The sequence below is a fragment of the Garra rufa genome, unplaced genomic scaffold, assembly GCF_049309525.1.
Source record: "Garra rufa unplaced genomic scaffold, GarRuf1.0 hap1_unplaced_007, whole genome shotgun sequence".
In the NCBI taxonomy this organism is placed as follows: domain Eukaryota; kingdom Metazoa; phylum Chordata; class Actinopteri; order Cypriniformes; family Cyprinidae; genus Garra; species Garra rufa.
This window is the reverse complement of record NW_027394282.1, coordinates 1,298,893-1,317,311: the sequence shown is the minus strand read 5'-3', so window position 1 is coordinate 1,317,311 and position 18,419 is coordinate 1,298,893. Positions and strand designations below refer to the sequence as shown.

Genomic DNA, 18,419 nt, shown 5'->3' with positions numbered 1-18,419 from the left:
CAAGCACACACACAACTTAATTAAAAGCACTCCGTTCCTGCATTGGCCGGGAATCGGACCCGGGTCTCCCGCGTGGCAGGCGAGAATTCTACCACTGAACCACCAATGCTCGGCTGGGAGACTTTCGGCCTTCACATTGCCCTGGATTTAGTAATGGTGCGTAACTGTTACACGTCAAATCCAGGTAAAGGGGGGTTGGGTCAATATGCAAAGTTTGGAGCTCCTTCTAGCAAATCAGGCTTGGCCTTCAAGGCTCATTTTAAAGAATCCCACACACATGCAAACACACACCCCTTACTTAAAAGAACTCTGTTCCTGCATTTGCCCGGGAATCAGAGCCAGGCCTCCTGTGTGGCAGGCGAGAATGGATGATGGAAGAGACTTTTTAACTTTTACTCCTCCCATTTGGAGTGAGGGGGAGATGAAAATCTTATCGGCACCCTAGATTACCCTTTGTGAGTATAGTGGTTTACCACAGGGAGCGCACATGCTCAAGCGCATGGGCACACAACTCGAGTTTCTCTTCATAGACGCATAAATCTTTCGCCTTTTACTAAAGATTTCCGTGGAGGGGAACCTTTCCGAGTGACCTGTATTTTTGGGTGCTCTGCTCACAGCAGAGCTGCACTGCAGTTTCAATAGCAGACTAAATCTGACCACACACCAATGTGCATTGGAGCAAAGCGTGCTTTCTCGTGGACCGTGTTTGCAGCCTTTGCGCTTCCTGTGTCGCAACTTCACATTTTTTTCAGCCAGCATGGAAAGACAGCACTCTCATGACATGATGGGATCCAAACCTTGGGCTTCAGCTACTTTGGCCCTGTCAGTGACTTATGTACTTCCAGCATTCTTTTCTGCTCACAACAGAGCTGTATTGGAGTGTCAAGAGTAAAACTGGCCACCAGCCAATGGGCGGTGGAACGAAGCGCGCCTCACCACGTTCTGTACTTGCGGCCTTTGCGCTTTCTGCGTCGCAGCTCCAGATTTCTTTAGCCCGCATGGAAAGACAGCACTCTCTCGTACATGACGGGATACAAACAAAGATGGCTTCAGCTCCTTTTGCCCTATCATTGACTTGTGCATTTCAAGCATTCTTTTCAGATGGCTAAAAGCTGGAGTCGGGAACTTGCGTTGGTGGTATAGTGGTGCGCATAGCTGCCTTCCAAGCAGTTGACCCGGGTTCGATTCCCGGCCAACGCATTTGTTTTGGCTCTGGCTGACGTTGAAGCAGAACTCCTTCTGTGACCTCTGTCAGCACCAAAATCTTTTGGATGAGTCGTTCAGCAGCAGGAAAGAGCTGGGTCTCCCCGTCGGGGAATCGAACCCCGGTCTTCCGCGTGACAGGCGGAGATACTGTCCACTATACTAACGAGGAGCTGTACCCGCTGTGCTTCGCCCCCAGCCGACTTGACTTCACCGACATCAGCATAAGGAGCCACTACTCCATGAAAAAAACAAATCAACCTGCCTTGATCTTATTGAGTCTCCCAATATCTTGAATGCTACACATTACAGGGGGTCCTCATTTGGACCACTTTACTATTATTACTATTTTTTTTTTACTTTTCATAATGGGAACATGAAAAAAAGGATGGGAAATCATGTGGCAGTAACATCGCATTTACGTGGATCATATCGCCCACTGCTAGAATTCTACCACTGAACCACCAATGCTCGGAAAGGAGGGAGAACGTTTGGAATTAACACCGCATTTACGAGTATATTGCCCACTGCTAAACTTCGTCAACCTATAGATAAAGTGAACAAGTTTTATAGGCATTTGACGAATATAGACGGACTAATGAGTTTCTGAAAAGATTCGGCAGGGAACGGGGGTTGGTCGGTATGCAAAGGTTGGAGCTCCTTCAAGTAAATCAGGCTTCATTTTAAAGAACCTTACACACATGCAAGCACACACACAACTTAATTAAAAGCACTCCGTTCCTGCATTGGCCGGGAATCGGACCCGGGTCTCCCGCGTGGCAGGCGAGAATTCTACCACTGAACCACCAATGCTCGGCTGGGAGACTTTCGGCCTTCACATTGCCCTGGATTTAGTAATGGTGCGTAACTGTTACACGTCAAATCCAGGTAAAGGGGGGTTGGGTCAATATGCAAAGTTTGGAGCTCCTTCTAGCAAATCAGGCTTGGCCTTCAAGGCTCATTTTAAAGAATCCCACACACATGCAAACACACACCCCTTACTTAAAAGAACTCTGTTCCTGCATTTGCCCGGGAATCAGAGCCAGGCCTCCTGTGTGGCAGGCGAGAATGGATGATGGAAGAGACTTTTTAACTTTTACTCCTCCCATTTGGAGTGAGGGGGAGATGAAAATCTTATCGGCACCCTAGATTACCCTTTGTGAGTATAGTGGTTTACCACAGGGAGCGCACATGCTCAAGCGCATGGGCACACAACTCGAGTTTCTCTTCATAGACGCATAAATCTTTCGCCTTTTACTAAAGATTTCCGTGGAGGGGAACCTTTCCGAGTGACCTGTATTTTTGGGTGCTCTGCTCACAGCAGAGCTGCACTGCAGTTTCAATAGCAGACTAAATCTGACCACACACCAATGTGCATTGGAGCAAAGCGTGCTTTCTCGTGGACCGTGTTTGCAGCCTTTGCGCTTCCTGTGTCGCAACTTCACATTTTTTTCAGCCAGCATGGAAAGACAGCACTCTCATGACATGATGGGATCCAAACCTTGGGCTTCAGCTACTTTGGCCCTGTCAGTGACTTATGTACTTCCAGCATTCTTTTCTGCTCACAACAGAGCTGTATTGGAGTGTCAAGAGTAAAACTGGCCACCAGCCAATGGGCGGTGGAACGAAGCGCGCCTCACCACGTTCTGTACTTGCGGCCTTTGCGCTTTCTGCGTCGCAGCTCCAGATTTCTTTAGCCCGCATGGAAAGACAGCACTCTCTCGTACATGACGGGATACAAACAAAGATGGCTTCAGCTCCTTTTGCCCTATCATTGACTTGTGCATTTCAAGCATTCTTTTCAGATGGCTAAAAGCTGGAGTCGGGAACTTGCGTTGGTGGTATAGTGGTGCGCATAGCTGCCTTCCAAGCAGTTGACCCGGGTTCGATTCCCGGCCAACGCATTTGTTTTGGCTCTGGCTGACGTTGAAGCAGAACTCCTTCTGTGACCTCTGTCAGCACCAAAATCTTTTGGATGAGTCGTTCAGCAGCAGGAAAGAGCTGGGTCTCCCCGTCGGGGAATCGAACCCCGGTCTTCCGCGTGACAGGCGGAGATACTGTCCACTATACTAACGAGGAGCTGTACCCGCTGTGCTTCGCCCCCAGCCGACTTGACTTCACCGACATCAGCATAAGGAGCCACTACTCCATGAAAAAAACAAATCAACCTGCCTTGATCTTATTGAGTCTCCCAATATCTTGAATGCTACACATTACAGGGGGTCCTCATTTGGACCACTTTACTATTATTACTATTTTTTTTTACTTTTCATAATGGGAACATGAAAAAAAGGATGGGAAATCATGTGGCAGTAACATCGCATTTACGTGGATCATATCGCCCACTGCTAGAATTCTACCACTGAACCACCAATGCTCGGAAAGGAGGGAGAACGTTTGGAATTAACACCGCATTTACGAGTATATTGCCCACTGCTAAACTTCGTCAACCTATAGATAAAGTGAACAAGTTTTATAGGCATTTGACGAATATAGACGGACTAATGAGTTTCTGAAAAGATTCGGCAGGGAACGGGGGTTGGTCGGTATGCAAAGGTTGGAGCTCCTTCAAGTAAATCAGGCTTCATTTTAAAGAACCTTACACACATGCAAGCACACACACAACTTAATTAAAAGCACTCCGTTCCTGCATTGGCCGGGAATCGGACCCGGGTCTCCCGCGTGGCAGGCGAGAATTCTACCACTGAACCACCAATGCTCGGCTGGGAGACTTTCGGCCTTCACATTGCCCTGGATTTAGTAATGGTGCGTAACTGTTACACGTCAAATCCAGGTAAAGGGGGGTTGGGTCAATATGCAAAGTTTGGAGCTCCTTCTAGCAAATCAGGCTTGGCCTTCAAGGCTCATTTTAAAGAATCCCACACACATGCAAACACACACCCCTTACTTAAAAGAACTCTGTTCCTGCATTTGCCCGGGAATCAGAGCCAGGCCTCCTGTGTGGCAGGCGAGAATGGATGATGGAAGAGACTTTTTAACTTTTACTCCTCCCATTTGGAGTGAGGGGGAGATGAAAATCTTATCGGCACCCTAGATTACCCTTTGTGAGTATAGTGGTTTACCACAGGGAGCGCACATGCTCAAGCGCATGGGCACACCACTCGAGTTTCTCTTCATAGACGCATAAATCTTTCGCCTTTTACTAAAGATTTCCGTGGAGGGGAACCTTTCCGAGTGACCTGTATTTTTGGGTGCTCTGCTCACAGCAGAGCTGCACTGCAGTTTCAATAGCAGACTAAATCTGACCACACACCAATGTGCATTGGAGCAAAGCGTGCTTTCTCGTGGACCGTGTTTGCAGCCTTTGCGCTTCCTGTGTCGCAACTTCACATTTTTTTTCAGCCAGCATGGAAAGACAGCACTCTCATGACATGATGGGATCCAAACCTTGGGCTTCAGCTACTTTGGCCCTGTCAGTGACTTATGTACTTCCAGCATTCTTTTCTGCTCACAACAGAGCTGTATTGGAGTGTCAAGAGTAAAACTGGCCACCAGCCAATGGGCGGTGGAACGAAGCGCGCCTCACCACGTTCTGTACTTGCGGCCTTTGCGCTTTCTGCGTCGCAGCTCCAGATTTCTTTAGCCCGCATGGAAAGACAGCACTCTCTCGTACATGACGGGATTCAAACAAAGATGGCTTCAGCTCCTTTTGCCCTATCAGTGACTTGTGCATTTCAAGCATTCTTTTCAGATGGCTAAAAGCTGGAGTCGGGAACTTGCGTTGGTGGTATAGTGGTGAGCATAGCTGCCTTCCAAGCAGTTGACCCGGGTTCGATTCCCGGCCAACGCATTTGTTTTGGCTCTGGCTGACGTTGAAGCAGAACTCCTTCTGTGACCTCTGTCAGCACCAAAATCTTTTGGATGAGTCGTTCAGCAGCAGCAAAGAGCTGGGTCTCCCCGTCGGGGAATCGAACCCCGGTCTTCCGCGTGACAGGCGGAGATACTGTCCACTATACTAACGAGGAGCTGTACCCGCTGTTCTCCGCCCCCAGCCGACTTGACTTCACCGACATCAGCATAAGGAGCCACTACTCCATGAAAAAAACAAATCAACCTGCCTTGATCTTATTGAGTCTCCCAATATCTTGAATGCTACACATTACAGGGGGTCCTCATTTGGACCACTTTACTATTATTACTATTTTTTTTTTACTTTTCATAATGGGAACATGAAAAAAAGGATGGGAAATCATGTGGCAGTAACATCGCATTTACGTGGATCATATCGCCCACTGCTAGAATTCTACCACTGAACCACCAATGCTCGGAAAGGAGGGAGAACGTTTGGAATTAACACCGCATTTACGAGTATATTGCCCACTGCTAAACTTCGTCAACCTATAGATAAAGTGAACAAGTTTTATAGGCATTTGACGAATATAGACGGACTAATGAGTTTCTGAAAAGATTCGGCAGGGAACGGGGGTTGGTCGGTATGCAAAGGTTGGAGCTCCTTCAAGTAAATCAGGCTTCATTTTAAAGAACCTTACACACATGCAAGCACACACACAACTTAATTAAAAGCACTCCGTTCCTGCATTGGCCGGGAATCGGACCCGGGTCTCCCGCGTGGCAGGCGAGAATTCTACCACTGAACCACCAATGCTCGGCTGGGAGACTTTCGGCCTTCACATTGCCCTGGATTTAGTAATGGTGCGTAACTGTTACACGTCAAATCCAGGTAAAGGGGGGTTGGGTCAATATGCAAAGTTTGGAGCTCCTTCTAGCAAATCAGGCTTGGCCTTCAAGGCTCATTTTAAAGAATCCCACACACATGCAAACACACACCCCTTACTTAAAAGAACTCTGTTCCTGCATTTGCCCGGGAATCAGAGCCAGGCCTCCTGTGTGGCAGGCGAGAATGGATGATGGAAGAGACTTTTTAACTTTTACTCCTCCCATTTGGAGTGAGGGGGAGATGAAAATCTTATCGGCACCCTAGATTACCCTTTGTGAGTATAGTGGTTTACCACAGGGAGCGCACATGCTCAAGCGCATGGGCACACAGCTCGAGTTTCTCTTCATAGACGCATAAATCTTTCGCCTTTTACTAAAGATTTCCGTGGAGGGGAACCTTTCCGAGTGACCTGTATTTTTGGGTGCTCTGCTCACAGCAGAGCTGCACTGCAGTTTCAATAGCAGACTAAATCTGACCACACACCAATGTGAATTGGAGCAAAGCGTGCTTTCTCGTGGACCGTGTTTGCAGCCTTTGCGCTTCCTGTGTCGCAACTTCACATTTTTTTCAGCCAGCATGGAAAGACAGCACTCTCATGACATGATGGGATCCAAACCTTGGGCTTCAGCTACTTTGGCCCTGTCAGTGACTTATGTACTTCCAGCATTCTTTTCTGCTCACAACAGAGCTGTATTGGAGTGTCAAGAGTAAAACTGGCCACCAGCCAATGGGCGGTGGAACGAAGCGCGCCTCACCACGTTCTGTACTTGCGGCCTTTGCGCTTTCTGCGTCGCAGCTCCAGATTTCTTTAGCCCGCATGGAAAGACAGCACTCTCTCGTACATGACGGGATACAAACAAAGATGGCTTCAGCTCCTTTTGCCCTATCATTGACTTGTGCATTTCAAGCATTCTTTTCAGATGGCTAAAAGCTGGAGTCGGGAACTTGCGTTGGTGGTATAGTGGTGAGCATAGCTGCCTTCCAAGCAGTTGACCCGGGTTCGATTCCCGGCCAACGCATTTGTTTTGGCTCTGGCTGACGTTGAAGCAGAACTCCTTCTGTGACCTCTGTCAGCACCAAAATCTTTTGGATGAGTCGTTCAGCAGCAGGAAAGAGCTGGGTCTCCCCGTCGGGGAATCGAACCCCGGTCTTCCGCGTGACAGGCGGAGATACTGTCCACTATACTAACGAGGAGCTGTACCCGCTGTGCTTCGCTCCCAGCCGACTTGACTTCACCGACATCAGCATAGGGAGCCACTACTCAATGAAAAAAACAAATCAACCTGCCTTGATCTTATTGAGTCTCCCAATATCTTGAATGCTACACATTACAGGGGGTCCTCATTTGGACCACTTTACTATTATTACTATTTTTTTTTACTTTTCATAATGGGAACATGAAAAAAAGGATGGGAAATCATGTGGCAGTAACATCGCATTTACGTGGATCATATCGCCCACTGCTAGAATTCTACCACTGAACCACCAATGCTCGGAAAGGAGGGAGAACGTTTGGAATTAACACCGCATTTACGAGTATATTGCCCACTGCTAAACTTCGTCAACCTATAGATAAAGTGAACAAGTTTTATAGGCATTTGACGAATATAGACGGACTAATGAGTTTCTGAAAAGATTCGGCAGGGAACGGGGGTTGGTCGGTATGCAAAGGTTGGAGCTCCTTCAAGTAAATCAGGCTTCATTTTAAAGAACCTTACACACATGCAAGCACACACACAACTTAATTAAAAGCACTCCGTTCCTGCATTGGCCGGGAATCGGACCCGGGTCTCCCGCGTGGCAGGCGAGAATTCTACCACTGAACCACCAATGCTCGGCTGGGAGACTTTCGGCCTTCACATTGCCCTGGATTTAGTAATGGTGCGTAACTGTTACACGTCAAATCCAGGTAAAGGGGGGTTGGGTCAATATGCAAAGTTTGGAGCTCCTTCTAGCAAATCAGGCTTGGCCTTCAAGGCTCATTTTAAAGAATCCCACACACATGCAAACACACACCCCTTACTTAAAAGAACTCTGTTCCTGCATTTGCCCGGGAATCAGAGCCAGGCCTCCTGTGTGGCAGGCGAGAATGGATGATGGAAGAGACTTTTTAACTTTTACTCCTCCCATTTGGAGTGAGGGGGAGATGAAAATCTTATCGGCACCCTAGATTACCCTTTGTGAGTATAGTGGTTTACCACAGGGAGCGCACATGCTCAAGCGCATGGGCACACCACTCGAGTTTCTCTTCATAGACGCATAAATCTTTCGCCTTTTACTAAAGATTTCCGTGGAGGGGAACCTTTCCGAGTGACCTGTATTTTTGGGTGCTCTGCTCACAGCAGAGCTGCACTGCAGTTTCAATAGCAGACTAAATCTGACCACACACCAATGTGCATTGGAGCAAAGCGTGCTTTCTCGTGGACCGTGTTTGCAGCCTTTGCGCTTCCTGTGTCGCAACTTCACATTTTTTTTCAGCCAGCATGGAAAGACAGCACTCTCATGACATGATGGGATCCAAACCTTGGGCTTCAGCTACTTTGGCCCTGTCAGTGACTTATGTACTTCCAGCATTCTTTTCTGCTCACAACAGAGCTGTATTGGAGTGTCAAGAGTAAAACTGGCCACCAGCCAATGGGCGGTGGAACGAAGCGCGCCTCACCACGTTCTGTACTTGCGGCCTTTGCGCTTTCTGCGTCGCAGCTCCAGATTTCTTTAGCCCGCATGGAAAGACAGCACTCTCTCGTACATGACGGGATTCAAACAAAGATGGCTTCAGCTCCTTTTGCCCTATCAGTGACTTGTGCATTTCAAGCATTCTTTTCAGATGGCTAAAAGCTGGAGTCGGGAACTTGCGTTGGTGGTATAGTGGTGAGCATAGCTGCCTTCCAAGCAGTTGACCCGGGTTCGATTCCCGGCCAACGCATTTGTTTTGGCTCTGGCTGACGTTGAAGCAGAACTCCTTCTGTGACCTCTGTCAGCACCAAAATCTTTTGGATGAGTCGTTCAGCAGCAGCAAAGAGCTGGGTCTCCCCGTCGGGGAATCGAACCCCGGTCTTCCGCGTGACAGGCGGAGATACTGTCCACTATACTAACGAGGAGCTGTACCCGCTGTTCTCCGCCCCCAGCCGACTTGACTTCACCGACATCAGCATAAGGAGCCACTACTCCATGAAAAAAACAAATCAACCTGCCTTGATCTTATTGAGTCTCCCAATATCTTGAATGCTACACATTACAGGGGGTCCTCATTTGGACCACTTTACTATTATTACTATTTTTTTTTTACTTTTCATAATGGGAACATGAAAAAAAGGATGGGAAATCATGTGGCAGTAACATCGCATTTACGTGGATCATATCGCCCACTGCTAGAATTCTACCACTGAACCACCAATGCTCGGAAAGGAGGGAGAACGTTTGGAATTAACACCGCATTTACGAGTATATTGCCCACTGCTAAACTTCGTCAACCTATAGATAAAGTGAACAAGTTTTATAGGCATTTGACGAATATAGACGGACTAATGAGTTTCTGAAAAGATTCGGCAGGGAACGGGGGTTGGTCGGTATGCAAAGGTTGGAGCTCCTTCAAGTAAATCAGGCTTCATTTTAAAGAACCTTACACACATGCAAGCACACACACAACTTAATTAAAAGCACTCCGTTCCTGCATTGGCCGGGAATCGGACCCGGGTCTCCCGCGTGGCAGGCGAGAATTCTACCACTGAACCACCAATGCTCGGCTGGGAGACTTTCGGCCTTCACATTGCCCTGGATTTAGTAATGGTGCGTAACTGTTACACGTCAAATCCAGGTAAAGGGGGGTTGGGTCAATATGCAAAGTTTGGAGCTCCTTCTAGCAAATCAGGCTTGGCCTTCAAGGCTCATTTTAAAGAATCCCACACACATGCAAACACACACCCCTTACTTAAAAGAACTCTGTTCCTGCATTTGCCCGGGAATCAGAGCCAGGCCTCCTGTGTGGCAGGCGAGAATGGATGATGGAAGAGACTTTTTAACTTTTACTCCTCCCATTTGGAGTGAGGGGGAGATGAAAATCTTATCGGCACCCTAGATTACCCTTTGTGAGTATAGTGGTTTACCACAGGGAGCGCACATGCTCAAGCGCATGGGCACACAGCTCGAGTTTCTCTTCATAGACGCATAAATCTTTCGCCTTTTACTAAAGATTTCCGTGGAGGGGAACCTTTCCGAGTGACCTGTATTTTTGGGTGCTCTGCTCACAGCAGAGCTGCACTGCAGTTTCAATAGCAGACTAAATCTGACCACACACCAATGTGCATTGGAGCAAAGCGTGCTTTCTCGTGGACCGTGTTTGCAGCCTTTGCGCTTCCTGTGTCGCAACTTCACATTTTTTTTCAGCCAGCATGGAAAGACAGCACTCTCATGACATGATGGGATCCAAACCTTGGGCTTCAGCTACTTTGGCCCTGTCAGTGACTTATGTACTTCCAGCATTCTTTTCTGCTCACAACAGAGCTGTATTGGAGTGTCAAGAGTAAAACTGGCCACCAGCCAATGGGCGGTGGAACGAAGCGCGCCTCACCACGTTCTGTACTTGCGGCCTTTGCGCTTTCTGGAGCCACTACTCCATGAAAAAAACAAATCAACCTGCCTTGATCTTATTGAGTCTCCCAATATCTTGAATGCTACACATTACAGGGGGTCCTCATTTGGACCACTTTACTATTATTACTATTTTTTTTTACTTTTCATAATGGGAACATGAAAAAAAGGATGGGAAATCATGTGGCAGTAACATCGCATTTACGTGGATCATATCGCCCACTGCTAGAATTCTACCACTGAACCACCAATGCTCAGAAAGGAGGGAGAACGTTTGGAATTAACACCGCATTTACGAGTATATTGCCCACTGCTAAACTTCGTCAACCTATAGATAAAGTAAACAAGTTTTAAAGGCATTTGACGAATATAGACGGACTAATGAGTTTCTGAAAAGATTCGGCAGGGAACGGGGGTTGGTCGGTATGCAAAGGTTGGAGCTCCTTCAAGTAAATCAGGCTTCATTTTAAAGAACCTTACACACATGCAAGCACACACACAACTTAATTAAAAGCACACTGTTCCTGCATTGGCCGAGAATCGGACCCGGGTCTCCCGCGTGGCAGGCGAGAATTCTACCACTGAACCACCAATGCTCGGCTGGGAGACTTTCAGCCTTCACATTGCCCTGGATTTAGTAATGGTGCGTAACTGTTACACGTCAAATCCAGGTAAAGGGGGGTTGGGTCAATATGCAAAGTTTGGAGCTCCTTCTAGCAAATCAGGCTTGGCCTTCAAGGCTCATTTTAAAGAATCCCACACACATGCAAACACACACCCCTTACTTAAAAGAACTCTGTTCCTGCATTTGCCCGGGAATCAGAGCCAGGCCTCCTGTGTGGCAGGCGAGAATGGATGATGGAAGAGACTTTTTAACTTTTACTCCTCCCATTTGGAGTGAGGGGGAGATGAAAATCTTATCGGCACCCTAGATTACCCTTTGTGAGTATAGTGGTTTACCACAGGGAGCGCACATGCTCAAGCGCATGGGCACACAACTCGAGTTTCTCTTCATAGACGCATAAATCTTTCGCCTTTTACTAAAGATTTCCGTGGAGGGGAACCTTTCCGAGTGACCTGTATTTTTGGGTGCTCTGCTCACAGCAGAGCTGCACTGCAGTTTCAATAGCAGACTAAATCTGACCACACACCAATGTGCATTGGAGCAAAGCGTGCTTTCTCGTGGACCGTGTTTGCAGCCTTTGCGCTTCCTGTGTCGCAACTTCACATTTTTTTCAGCCAGCATGGAAAGACAGCACTCTCATGACATGATGGGATCCAAACCTTGGGCTTCAGCTACTTTGGCCCTGTCAGTGACTTATGTACTTCCAGCATTCTTTTCTGCTCACAACAGAGCTGTATTGGAGTGTCAAGAGTAAAACTGGCCACCAGCCAATGGGCGGTGGAACGAAGCGCGCCTCACCACGTTCTGTACTTGCGGCCTTTGCGCTTTCTGCGTCGCAGCTCCAGATTTCTTTAGCCCGCATGGAAAGACAGCACTCTCTCGTACATGACGGGATACAAACAAAGATGGCTTCAGCTCCTTTTGCCCTATCAGTGACTTGTGCATTTCAAGCATTCTTTTCAGATGGCTAAAAGCTGGAGTCGGGAACTTGCGTTGGTGGTATAGTGGTGAGCATAGCTGCCTTCTAAGCAGTTGACCCGGGTTCGATTCCCGGCCAACGCATTTGTTTTGGCTCTGGCTGACGTTGAAGCAGAACTCCTTCTGTGACCTCTGTCAGCACCAAAATCTTTTGGATGAGTCGTTCAGCAGCAGCAAAGAGCTGGGTCTCCCCGTCGGGGAATCGAACCCCGGTCTTCCGCGTGACAGGCGGAGATACTGTCCACTATACTAACGAGGAGCTGTACCCGCTGTTCTCCGCCCCCAGCCGACTTGACTTCACCGACATCAGCATAAGGAGCCACTACTCCATGAAAAAAACAAATCAACCTGCCTTGATCTTATTGAGTCTCCCAATATCTTGAATGCTACACATTACAGGGGGTCCTCATTTGGACCACTTTACTATTATTACTATTTTTTTTTACTTTTCATAATGGGAACATGAAAAAAAGGATGGGAAATCATGTGGCAGTAACATCGCATTTACGTGGATCATATCGCCCACTGCTAGAATTCTACCACTGAACCACCAATGCTCGGAAAGGAGGGAGAACGTTTGGAATTAACACCGCATTTACGAGTATATTGCCCACTGCTAAACTTCGTCAACCTATAGATAAAGTGAACAAGTTTTATAGGCATTTGACGAATATAGACGGACTAATGAGTTTCTGAAAAGATTCGGCAGGGAACGGGGGTTGGTCGGTATGCAAAGGTTGGAGCTCCTTCAAGTAAATCAGGCTTCATTTTAAAGAACCTTACACACATGCAAGCACACACACAACTTAATTAAAAGCACTCCGTTCCTGCATTGGCCGGGAATCGGACCCGGGTCTCCCGCGTGGCAGGCGAGAATTCTACCACTGAACCACCAATGCTCGGCTGGGAGACTTTCGGCCTTCACATTGCCCTGGATTTAGTAATGGTGCGTAACTGTTACACGTCAAATCCAGGTAAAGGGGGGTTGGGTCAATATGCAAAGTTTGGAGCTCCTTCTAGCAAATCAGGCTTGGCCTTCAAGGCTCATTTTAAAGAATCCCACACACATGCAAACACACACCCCTTACTTAAAAGAACTCTGTTCCTGCATTTGCCCGGGAATCAGAGCCAGGCCTCCTGTGTGGCAGGCGAGAATGGATGATGGAAGAGACTTTTTAACTTTTACTCCTCCCATTTGGAGTGAGGGGGAGATGAAAATCTTATCGGCACCCTAGATTACCCTTTGTGAGTATAGTGGTTTACCACAGGGAGCGCACATGCTCAAGCGCATGGGCACACCACTCGAGTTTCTCTTCATAGACGCATAAATCTTTCGCCTTTTACTAAAGATTTCCGTGGAGGGGAACCTTTCCGAGTGACCTGTATTTTTGGGTGCTCTGCTCACAGCAGAGCTGCACTGCAGTTTCAATAGCAGACTAAATCTGACCACACACCAATGTGCATTGGAGCAAAGCGTGCTTTCTCGTGGACCGTGTTTGCAGCCTTTGCGCTTCCTGTGTCGCAACTTCACATTTTTTTTCAGCCAGCATGGAAAGACAGCACTCTCATGACATGATGGGATCCAAACCTTGGGCTTCAGCTACTTTGGCCCTGTCAGTGACTTATGTACTTCCAGCATTCTTTTCTGCTCACAACAGAGCTGAATTGGAGTGTCAAGAGTAAAACTGGCCACCAGCCAATGGGCGGTGGAACGAAGCGCGCCTCACCACGTTCTGTACTTGCGGCCTTTGCGCTTTCTGCGTCGCAGCTCCAGATTTCTTTAGCCCGCATGGAAAGACAGCACTCTCTCGTACATGACGGGATACAAACAAAGATGGCTTCAGCTCCTTTTGCCCTATCAGTGACTTGTGCATTTCAAGCATTCTTTTCAGATGGCTAAAAGCTGGAGTCGGGAACTTGCGTTGGTGGTATAGTGGTGAGCATAGCTGCCTTCTAAGCAGTTGACCCGGGTTCGATTCCCGGCCAACGCATTTGTTTTGGCTCTGGCTGACGTTGAAGCAGAACTCCTTCTGTGACCTCTGTCAGCACCAAAATCTTTTGGATGAGTCGTTCAGCAGCAGCAAAGAGCTGGGTCTCCCCGTCGGGGAATCGAACCCCGGTCTTCCGCGTGACAGGCGGAGATACTGTCCACTATACTAACGAGGAGCTGTACCCGCTGTTCTCCGCCCCCAGCCGACTTGACTTCACCGACATCAGCATAAGGAGCCACTACTCCATGAAAAAAACAAATCAACCTGCCTTGATCTTATTGAGTCTCCCAATATCTTGAATGCTACACATTACAGGGGGTCCTCATTTGGACCACTTTACTATTATTACTATTTTTTTTTACTTTTCATAATGGGAACATGAAAAAAAGGATGGGAAATCATGTGGCAGTAACATCGCATTTACGTGGATCATATCGCCCACTGCTAGAATTCTACCACTGAACCACCAATGCTCGGAAAGGAGGGAGAACGTTTGGAATTAACACCGCATTTACGAGTATATTGCCCACTGCTAAACTTCGTCAACCTATAGATAAAGTGAACAAGTTTTATAGGCATTTGACGAATATAGACGGACTAATGAGTTTCTGAAAAGATTCGGCAGGGAACGGGGGTTGGTCGGTATGCAAAGGTTGGAGCTCCTTCAAGTAAATCAGGCTTCATTTTAAAGAACCTTACACACATGCAAGCACACACACAACTTAATTAAAAGCACTCCGTTCCTGCATTGGCCGGGAATCGGACCCGGGTCTCCCGCGTGGCAGGCGAGAATTCTACCACTGAACCACCAATGCTCGGCTGGGAGACTTTCGGCCTTCACATTGCCCTGGATTTAGTAATGGTGCGTAACTGTTACACGTCAAATCCAGGTAAAGGGGGGTTGGGTCAATATGCAAAGTTTGGAGCTCCTTCTAGCAAATCAGGCTTGGCCTTCAAGGCTCATTTTAAAGAATCCCACACACGTGCAAACACACACCCCTTACTTAAAAGAACTCTGTTCCTGCATTTGCCCGGGAATCAGAGCCAGGCCTCCTGTGTGGCAGGCGAGAATGGATGATGGAAGAGACTTTTTAACTTTTACTCCTCCCATTTGGAGTGAGGGGGAGATGAAAATCTTATCGGCACCCTAGATTACCCTTTGTGAGTATAGTGGTTTACCACAGGGAGCGCACATGCTCAAGCGCATGGGCACACCACTCGAGTTTCTCTTCATAGACGCATAAATCTTTCGCCTTTTACTAAAGATTTCCGTGGAGGGGAACCTTTCCGAGTGACCTGTATTTTTGGGTGCTCTGCTCACAGCAGAGCTGCACTGCAGTTTCAATAGCAGACTAAATCTGACCACACACCAATGTGCATTGGAGCAAAGCGTGCTTTCTCGTGGACCGTGTTTGCAGCCTTTGCGCTTCCTGTGTCGCAACTTCACATTTTTTTTCAGCCAGCATGGAAAGACAGCACTCTCATGACATGATGGGATCCAAACCTTGGGCTTCAGCTACTTTGGCCCTGTCAGTGACTTATGTACTTCCAGCATTCTTTTCTGCTCAGAACAGAGCTGTATTGGAGTGTCAAGAGTAAAACTGGCCACCAGCCAATGGGCGGTGGAACGAAGCGCGCCTCACCACGTTCTGTACTTGCGGCCTTTGCGCTTTCTGCGTCGCAGCTCCAGATTTCTTTAGCCCGCATGGAAAGACAGCACTCTCTCGTACATGACGGGATACAAACAAAGATGGCTTCAGCTCCTTTTGCCCTATCAGTGACTTGTGCATTTCAAGCATTCTTTTCAGATGGCTAAAAGCTGGAGTCGGGAACTTGCGTTGGTGGTATAGTGGTGAGCATAGCTGCCTTCCAAGCAGTTGACCCGGGTTCGATTCCCGGCCAACGCATTTGTTTTGGCTCTGGCTGACGTTGAAGCAGAACTCCTTCTGTGACCTCTGTCAGCACCAAAATCTTTTGGATGAGTCGTTCAGCAGCAGCAAAGAGCTGGGTCTCCCCGTCGGGGAATCGAACCCCGGTCTTCCGCGTGACAGGCGGAGATACTGTCCACTATACTAACGAGGAGCTGTACCCGCTGTTCTCCGCCCCCAGCCGACTTGACTTCACCGACATCAGCATAAGGAGCCACTACTCCATGAAAAAAACAAATCAACCTGCCTTGATCTTATTGAGTCTCCCAATATCTTGAATGCTACACATTACAGGGGGTCCTCATTTGGACCACTTTACTATTATTACTATTTTTTTTTACTTTTCATAATGGGAACATGAAAAAAAGGATGGGAAATCATGTGGCAGTAACATCGCATTTACGTGGATCATATCGCCCACTGCTAGAATTCTACCACTGAACCACCAATGCTCGGAAAGGAGGGAGAACGTTTGGAATTAACACCGCATTTACGAGTATATTGCCCACTGCTAAACTTCGTCAACCTATAGATAAAGTGAACAAGTTTTATAGGCATTTGACGAATATAGACGGACTAATGAGTTTCTGAAAAGATTCGGCAGGGAACGGGGGTTGGTCGGTATGCAAAGGTTGGAGCTCCTTCAAGTAAATCAGGCTTCATTTTAAAGAACCTTACACACATGCAAGCACACACACAACTTAATTAAAAGCACTCCGTTCCTGCATTGGCCGGGAATCGGACCCGGGTCTCCCGCGTGGCAGGCGAGAATTCTACCACTGAACCACCAATGCTCGGCTGGGAGACTTTCGGCCTTCACATTGCCCTGGATTTAGTAATGGTGCGTAACTGTTACACGTCAAATCCAGGTAAAGGGGGGTTGGGTCAATATGCAAAGTTTGGAGCTCCTTCTAGCAAATCAGGCTTGGCCTTCAAGGCTCATTTTAAAGAATCCCACACACATGCAAACACACACCCCTTACTTAAAAGAACTCTGTTCCTGCATTTGCCCGGGAATCAGAGCCAGGCCTCCTGTGTGGCAGGCGAGAATGGATGATGGAAGAGACTTTTTAACTTTTACTCCTCCCATTTGGAGTGAGGGGGAGATGAAAATCTTATCGGCACCCTAGATTACCCTTTGTGAGTATAGTGGTTTACCACAGGGAGCGCACATGCTCAAGCGCATGGGCACACAACTCGAGTTTCTCTTCATAGACGCATAAATCTTTCGCCTTTTACTAAAGATTTCCGTGGAGGGGAACCTTTCCGAGTGACCTGTATTTTTGGGTGCTCTGCTCACAGCAGAGCTGCACTGCAGTTTCAATAGCAGACTAAATCTGACCACACACCAATGTGCATTGGAGCAAAGCGTGCTTTCTCGTGGACCGTGTTTGCAGCCTTTGCGCTTCCTGTGTCGCAACTTCACATTTTTTTTCAGCCAGCATGGAAAGACAGCACTCTCATGACATGATGGGATCCAAACCTTGGGCTTCAGCTACTTTGGCCCTGTCAGTGACTTATGTACTTCCAGCATTCTTTTCTGCTCACAACAGAGCTGTATTGGAGTGTCAAGAGTAAAACTGGCCACCAGCCAATGGGCGGTGGAACGAAGCGCGCCTCACCACGTTCTGTACTTGCGGCCTTTGCGCTTTCTGCGTCGCAGCTCCAGATTTCTTTAGCCCGCATGGAAAGACAGCACTCTCTCGTACATGACGGGATACAAACAAAGATGGCTTCAGCTCCTTTTGCCCTATCAGTGACTTGTGCATTTCAAGCATTCTTTTCAGATGGCTAAAAGCTGGAGTCGGGAACTTGCGTTGGTGGTATAGTGGTGAGCATAGCTGCCTTCCAAGCAGTTGACCCGGGTTCGATTCCCGGCCAACGCATTTGTTTTGGCTCTGGCTGACGTTGAAGCAGAACTCCTTCTGTGACCTCTGTCAGCACCAAAATCTTTTGGATGAGTCGTTCAGCAGCAGCAAAGAGCTGGGTCTCCCCGTCGGGGAATCGAACCCCGGTCTTCCGCGTGACAGGCGGAGATACTGTCCACTATACTAACGAGGAGCTGTACCCACTGTTCTCCGCCCCCAGCCGACTTGACTTCACCGACATCAGCATAAGGAGCCACTACTCCATGAAAAAAACAAATCAACCTGCCTTGATCTTATTGAGTCTCCCAATATCTTGAATGCTACACATTACAGGGGGTCCTCATTTGGACCACTTTACTATTATTACTATTTTTTTTTACTTTTCATAATGGGAACATGAAAAAAAGGATGGGAAATCATGTGGCAGTAACATCGCATTTACGTGGATCATATCGCCCACTGCTAGAATTCTACCACTGAACCACCAATGCTCGGAAAGGAGGGAGAACGTTTGGAATTAACACCGCATTTACGAGT

At 47.8% G+C, this 18,419-nt stretch overlaps 35 non-coding genes across 35 annotated transcripts; 17 read left to right on the top strand and 18 right to left on the bottom strand.

Annotated features, from left to right (window-relative positions):
* Positions 1-38: 38 nt before the first annotated feature.
* Positions 39-109, bottom strand: trnag-gcc (transfer RNA glycine (anticodon GCC)). The gene has a single exon. It is a non-coding gene; the product is annotated as a tRNA-Gly (tRNA).
* Positions 110-508: 399 nt separating this feature from the next.
* On the top strand, positions 509-624 carry LOC141313392 (U5 spliceosomal RNA). Its single transcript, XR_012349464.1, has one exon. It is a non-coding gene; the product is annotated as a U5 spliceosomal RNA (small nuclear RNA).
* Positions 625-1,303: 679 nt separating this feature from the next.
* Positions 1,304-1,375, bottom strand: trnad-guc (transfer RNA aspartic acid (anticodon GUC)). Its single transcript has one exon. It is a non-coding gene; the product is annotated as a tRNA-Asp (tRNA).
* Positions 1,376-1,945: 570 nt separating this feature from the next.
* trnag-gcc (transfer RNA glycine (anticodon GCC)) lies at positions 1,946-2,016 on the bottom strand. Its single transcript has one exon. It is a non-coding gene; the product is annotated as a tRNA-Gly (tRNA).
* A 399-nt stretch (positions 2,017-2,415) lies between these two features.
* LOC141313391 (U5 spliceosomal RNA) lies at positions 2,416-2,531 on the top strand. The gene has a single exon (XR_012349463.1). It is a non-coding gene; the product is annotated as a U5 spliceosomal RNA (small nuclear RNA).
* A 679-nt stretch (positions 2,532-3,210) lies between these two features.
* Positions 3,211-3,282, bottom strand: trnad-guc (transfer RNA aspartic acid (anticodon GUC)). The gene has a single exon. It is a non-coding gene; the product is annotated as a tRNA-Asp (tRNA).
* A 569-nt stretch (positions 3,283-3,851) lies between these two features.
* trnag-gcc (transfer RNA glycine (anticodon GCC)) lies at positions 3,852-3,922 on the bottom strand. Its single transcript has one exon. It is a non-coding gene; the product is annotated as a tRNA-Gly (tRNA).
* Positions 3,923-4,321: 399 nt separating this feature from the next.
* On the top strand, positions 4,322-4,437 carry LOC141313442 (U5 spliceosomal RNA). The gene has a single exon (XR_012349515.1). It is a non-coding gene; the product is annotated as a U5 spliceosomal RNA (small nuclear RNA).
* A 505-nt stretch (positions 4,438-4,942) lies between these two features.
* On the top strand, positions 4,943-5,014 carry trnag-ucc (transfer RNA glycine (anticodon UCC)). The gene has a single exon. It is a non-coding gene; the product is annotated as a tRNA-Gly (tRNA).
* Positions 5,015-5,117: 103 nt separating this feature from the next.
* trnad-guc (transfer RNA aspartic acid (anticodon GUC)) lies at positions 5,118-5,189 on the bottom strand. The gene has a single exon. It is a non-coding gene; the product is annotated as a tRNA-Asp (tRNA).
* A 570-nt stretch (positions 5,190-5,759) lies between these two features.
* On the bottom strand, positions 5,760-5,830 carry trnag-gcc (transfer RNA glycine (anticodon GCC)). Its single transcript has one exon. It is a non-coding gene; the product is annotated as a tRNA-Gly (tRNA).
* A 400-nt stretch (positions 5,831-6,230) lies between these two features.
* LOC141313463 (U5 spliceosomal RNA) lies at positions 6,231-6,345 on the top strand. The gene has a single exon (XR_012349536.1). It is a non-coding gene; the product is annotated as a U5 spliceosomal RNA (small nuclear RNA).
* A 504-nt stretch (positions 6,346-6,849) lies between these two features.
* trnag-ucc (transfer RNA glycine (anticodon UCC)) lies at positions 6,850-6,921 on the top strand. The gene has a single exon. It is a non-coding gene; the product is annotated as a tRNA-Gly (tRNA).
* A 103-nt stretch (positions 6,922-7,024) lies between these two features.
* On the bottom strand, positions 7,025-7,096 carry trnad-guc (transfer RNA aspartic acid (anticodon GUC)). Its single transcript has one exon. It is a non-coding gene; the product is annotated as a tRNA-Asp (tRNA).
* A 569-nt stretch (positions 7,097-7,665) lies between these two features.
* Positions 7,666-7,736, bottom strand: trnag-gcc (transfer RNA glycine (anticodon GCC)). Its single transcript has one exon. It is a non-coding gene; the product is annotated as a tRNA-Gly (tRNA).
* Positions 7,737-8,135: 399 nt separating this feature from the next.
* LOC141313441 (U5 spliceosomal RNA) lies at positions 8,136-8,251 on the top strand. The gene has a single exon (XR_012349514.1). It is a non-coding gene; the product is annotated as a U5 spliceosomal RNA (small nuclear RNA).
* A 505-nt stretch (positions 8,252-8,756) lies between these two features.
* Positions 8,757-8,828, top strand: trnag-ucc (transfer RNA glycine (anticodon UCC)). The gene has a single exon. It is a non-coding gene; the product is annotated as a tRNA-Gly (tRNA).
* Positions 8,829-8,931: 103 nt separating this feature from the next.
* trnad-guc (transfer RNA aspartic acid (anticodon GUC)) lies at positions 8,932-9,003 on the bottom strand. Its single transcript has one exon. It is a non-coding gene; the product is annotated as a tRNA-Asp (tRNA).
* A 570-nt stretch (positions 9,004-9,573) lies between these two features.
* On the bottom strand, positions 9,574-9,644 carry trnag-gcc (transfer RNA glycine (anticodon GCC)). Its single transcript has one exon. It is a non-coding gene; the product is annotated as a tRNA-Gly (tRNA).
* Positions 9,645-10,044: 400 nt separating this feature from the next.
* Positions 10,045-10,159, top strand: LOC141313462 (U5 spliceosomal RNA). The gene has a single exon (XR_012349535.1). It is a non-coding gene; the product is annotated as a U5 spliceosomal RNA (small nuclear RNA).
* A 1,328-nt stretch (positions 10,160-11,487) lies between these two features.
* Positions 11,488-11,603, top strand: LOC141313390 (U5 spliceosomal RNA). Its single transcript, XR_012349462.1, has one exon. It is a non-coding gene; the product is annotated as a U5 spliceosomal RNA (small nuclear RNA).
* Positions 11,604-12,107: 504 nt separating this feature from the next.
* Positions 12,108-12,179, top strand: trnar-ucu (transfer RNA arginine (anticodon UCU)). Its single transcript has one exon. It is a non-coding gene; the product is annotated as a tRNA-Arg (tRNA).
* A 103-nt stretch (positions 12,180-12,282) lies between these two features.
* trnad-guc (transfer RNA aspartic acid (anticodon GUC)) lies at positions 12,283-12,354 on the bottom strand. Its single transcript has one exon. It is a non-coding gene; the product is annotated as a tRNA-Asp (tRNA).
* A 569-nt stretch (positions 12,355-12,923) lies between these two features.
* On the bottom strand, positions 12,924-12,994 carry trnag-gcc (transfer RNA glycine (anticodon GCC)). Its single transcript has one exon. It is a non-coding gene; the product is annotated as a tRNA-Gly (tRNA).
* Positions 12,995-13,393: 399 nt separating this feature from the next.
* Positions 13,394-13,509, top strand: LOC141313440 (U5 spliceosomal RNA). The gene has a single exon (XR_012349513.1). It is a non-coding gene; the product is annotated as a U5 spliceosomal RNA (small nuclear RNA).
* Positions 13,510-14,014: 505 nt separating this feature from the next.
* On the top strand, positions 14,015-14,086 carry trnar-ucu (transfer RNA arginine (anticodon UCU)). Its single transcript has one exon. It is a non-coding gene; the product is annotated as a tRNA-Arg (tRNA).
* A 103-nt stretch (positions 14,087-14,189) lies between these two features.
* Positions 14,190-14,261, bottom strand: trnad-guc (transfer RNA aspartic acid (anticodon GUC)). The gene has a single exon. It is a non-coding gene; the product is annotated as a tRNA-Asp (tRNA).
* Positions 14,262-14,830: 569 nt separating this feature from the next.
* Positions 14,831-14,901, bottom strand: trnag-gcc (transfer RNA glycine (anticodon GCC)). Its single transcript has one exon. It is a non-coding gene; the product is annotated as a tRNA-Gly (tRNA).
* A 399-nt stretch (positions 14,902-15,300) lies between these two features.
* LOC141313439 (U5 spliceosomal RNA) lies at positions 15,301-15,416 on the top strand. The gene has a single exon (XR_012349512.1). It is a non-coding gene; the product is annotated as a U5 spliceosomal RNA (small nuclear RNA).
* Positions 15,417-15,921: 505 nt separating this feature from the next.
* trnag-ucc (transfer RNA glycine (anticodon UCC)) lies at positions 15,922-15,993 on the top strand. Its single transcript has one exon. It is a non-coding gene; the product is annotated as a tRNA-Gly (tRNA).
* Positions 15,994-16,096: 103 nt separating this feature from the next.
* trnad-guc (transfer RNA aspartic acid (anticodon GUC)) lies at positions 16,097-16,168 on the bottom strand. The gene has a single exon. It is a non-coding gene; the product is annotated as a tRNA-Asp (tRNA).
* A 569-nt stretch (positions 16,169-16,737) lies between these two features.
* Positions 16,738-16,808, bottom strand: trnag-gcc (transfer RNA glycine (anticodon GCC)). The gene has a single exon. It is a non-coding gene; the product is annotated as a tRNA-Gly (tRNA).
* Positions 16,809-17,207: 399 nt separating this feature from the next.
* On the top strand, positions 17,208-17,323 carry LOC141313388 (U5 spliceosomal RNA). The gene has a single exon (XR_012349461.1). It is a non-coding gene; the product is annotated as a U5 spliceosomal RNA (small nuclear RNA).
* Positions 17,324-17,828: 505 nt separating this feature from the next.
* On the top strand, positions 17,829-17,900 carry trnag-ucc (transfer RNA glycine (anticodon UCC)). The gene has a single exon. It is a non-coding gene; the product is annotated as a tRNA-Gly (tRNA).
* A 103-nt stretch (positions 17,901-18,003) lies between these two features.
* trnad-guc (transfer RNA aspartic acid (anticodon GUC)) lies at positions 18,004-18,075 on the bottom strand. The gene has a single exon. It is a non-coding gene; the product is annotated as a tRNA-Asp (tRNA).
* Positions 18,076-18,419: the final 344 nt, after the last annotated feature.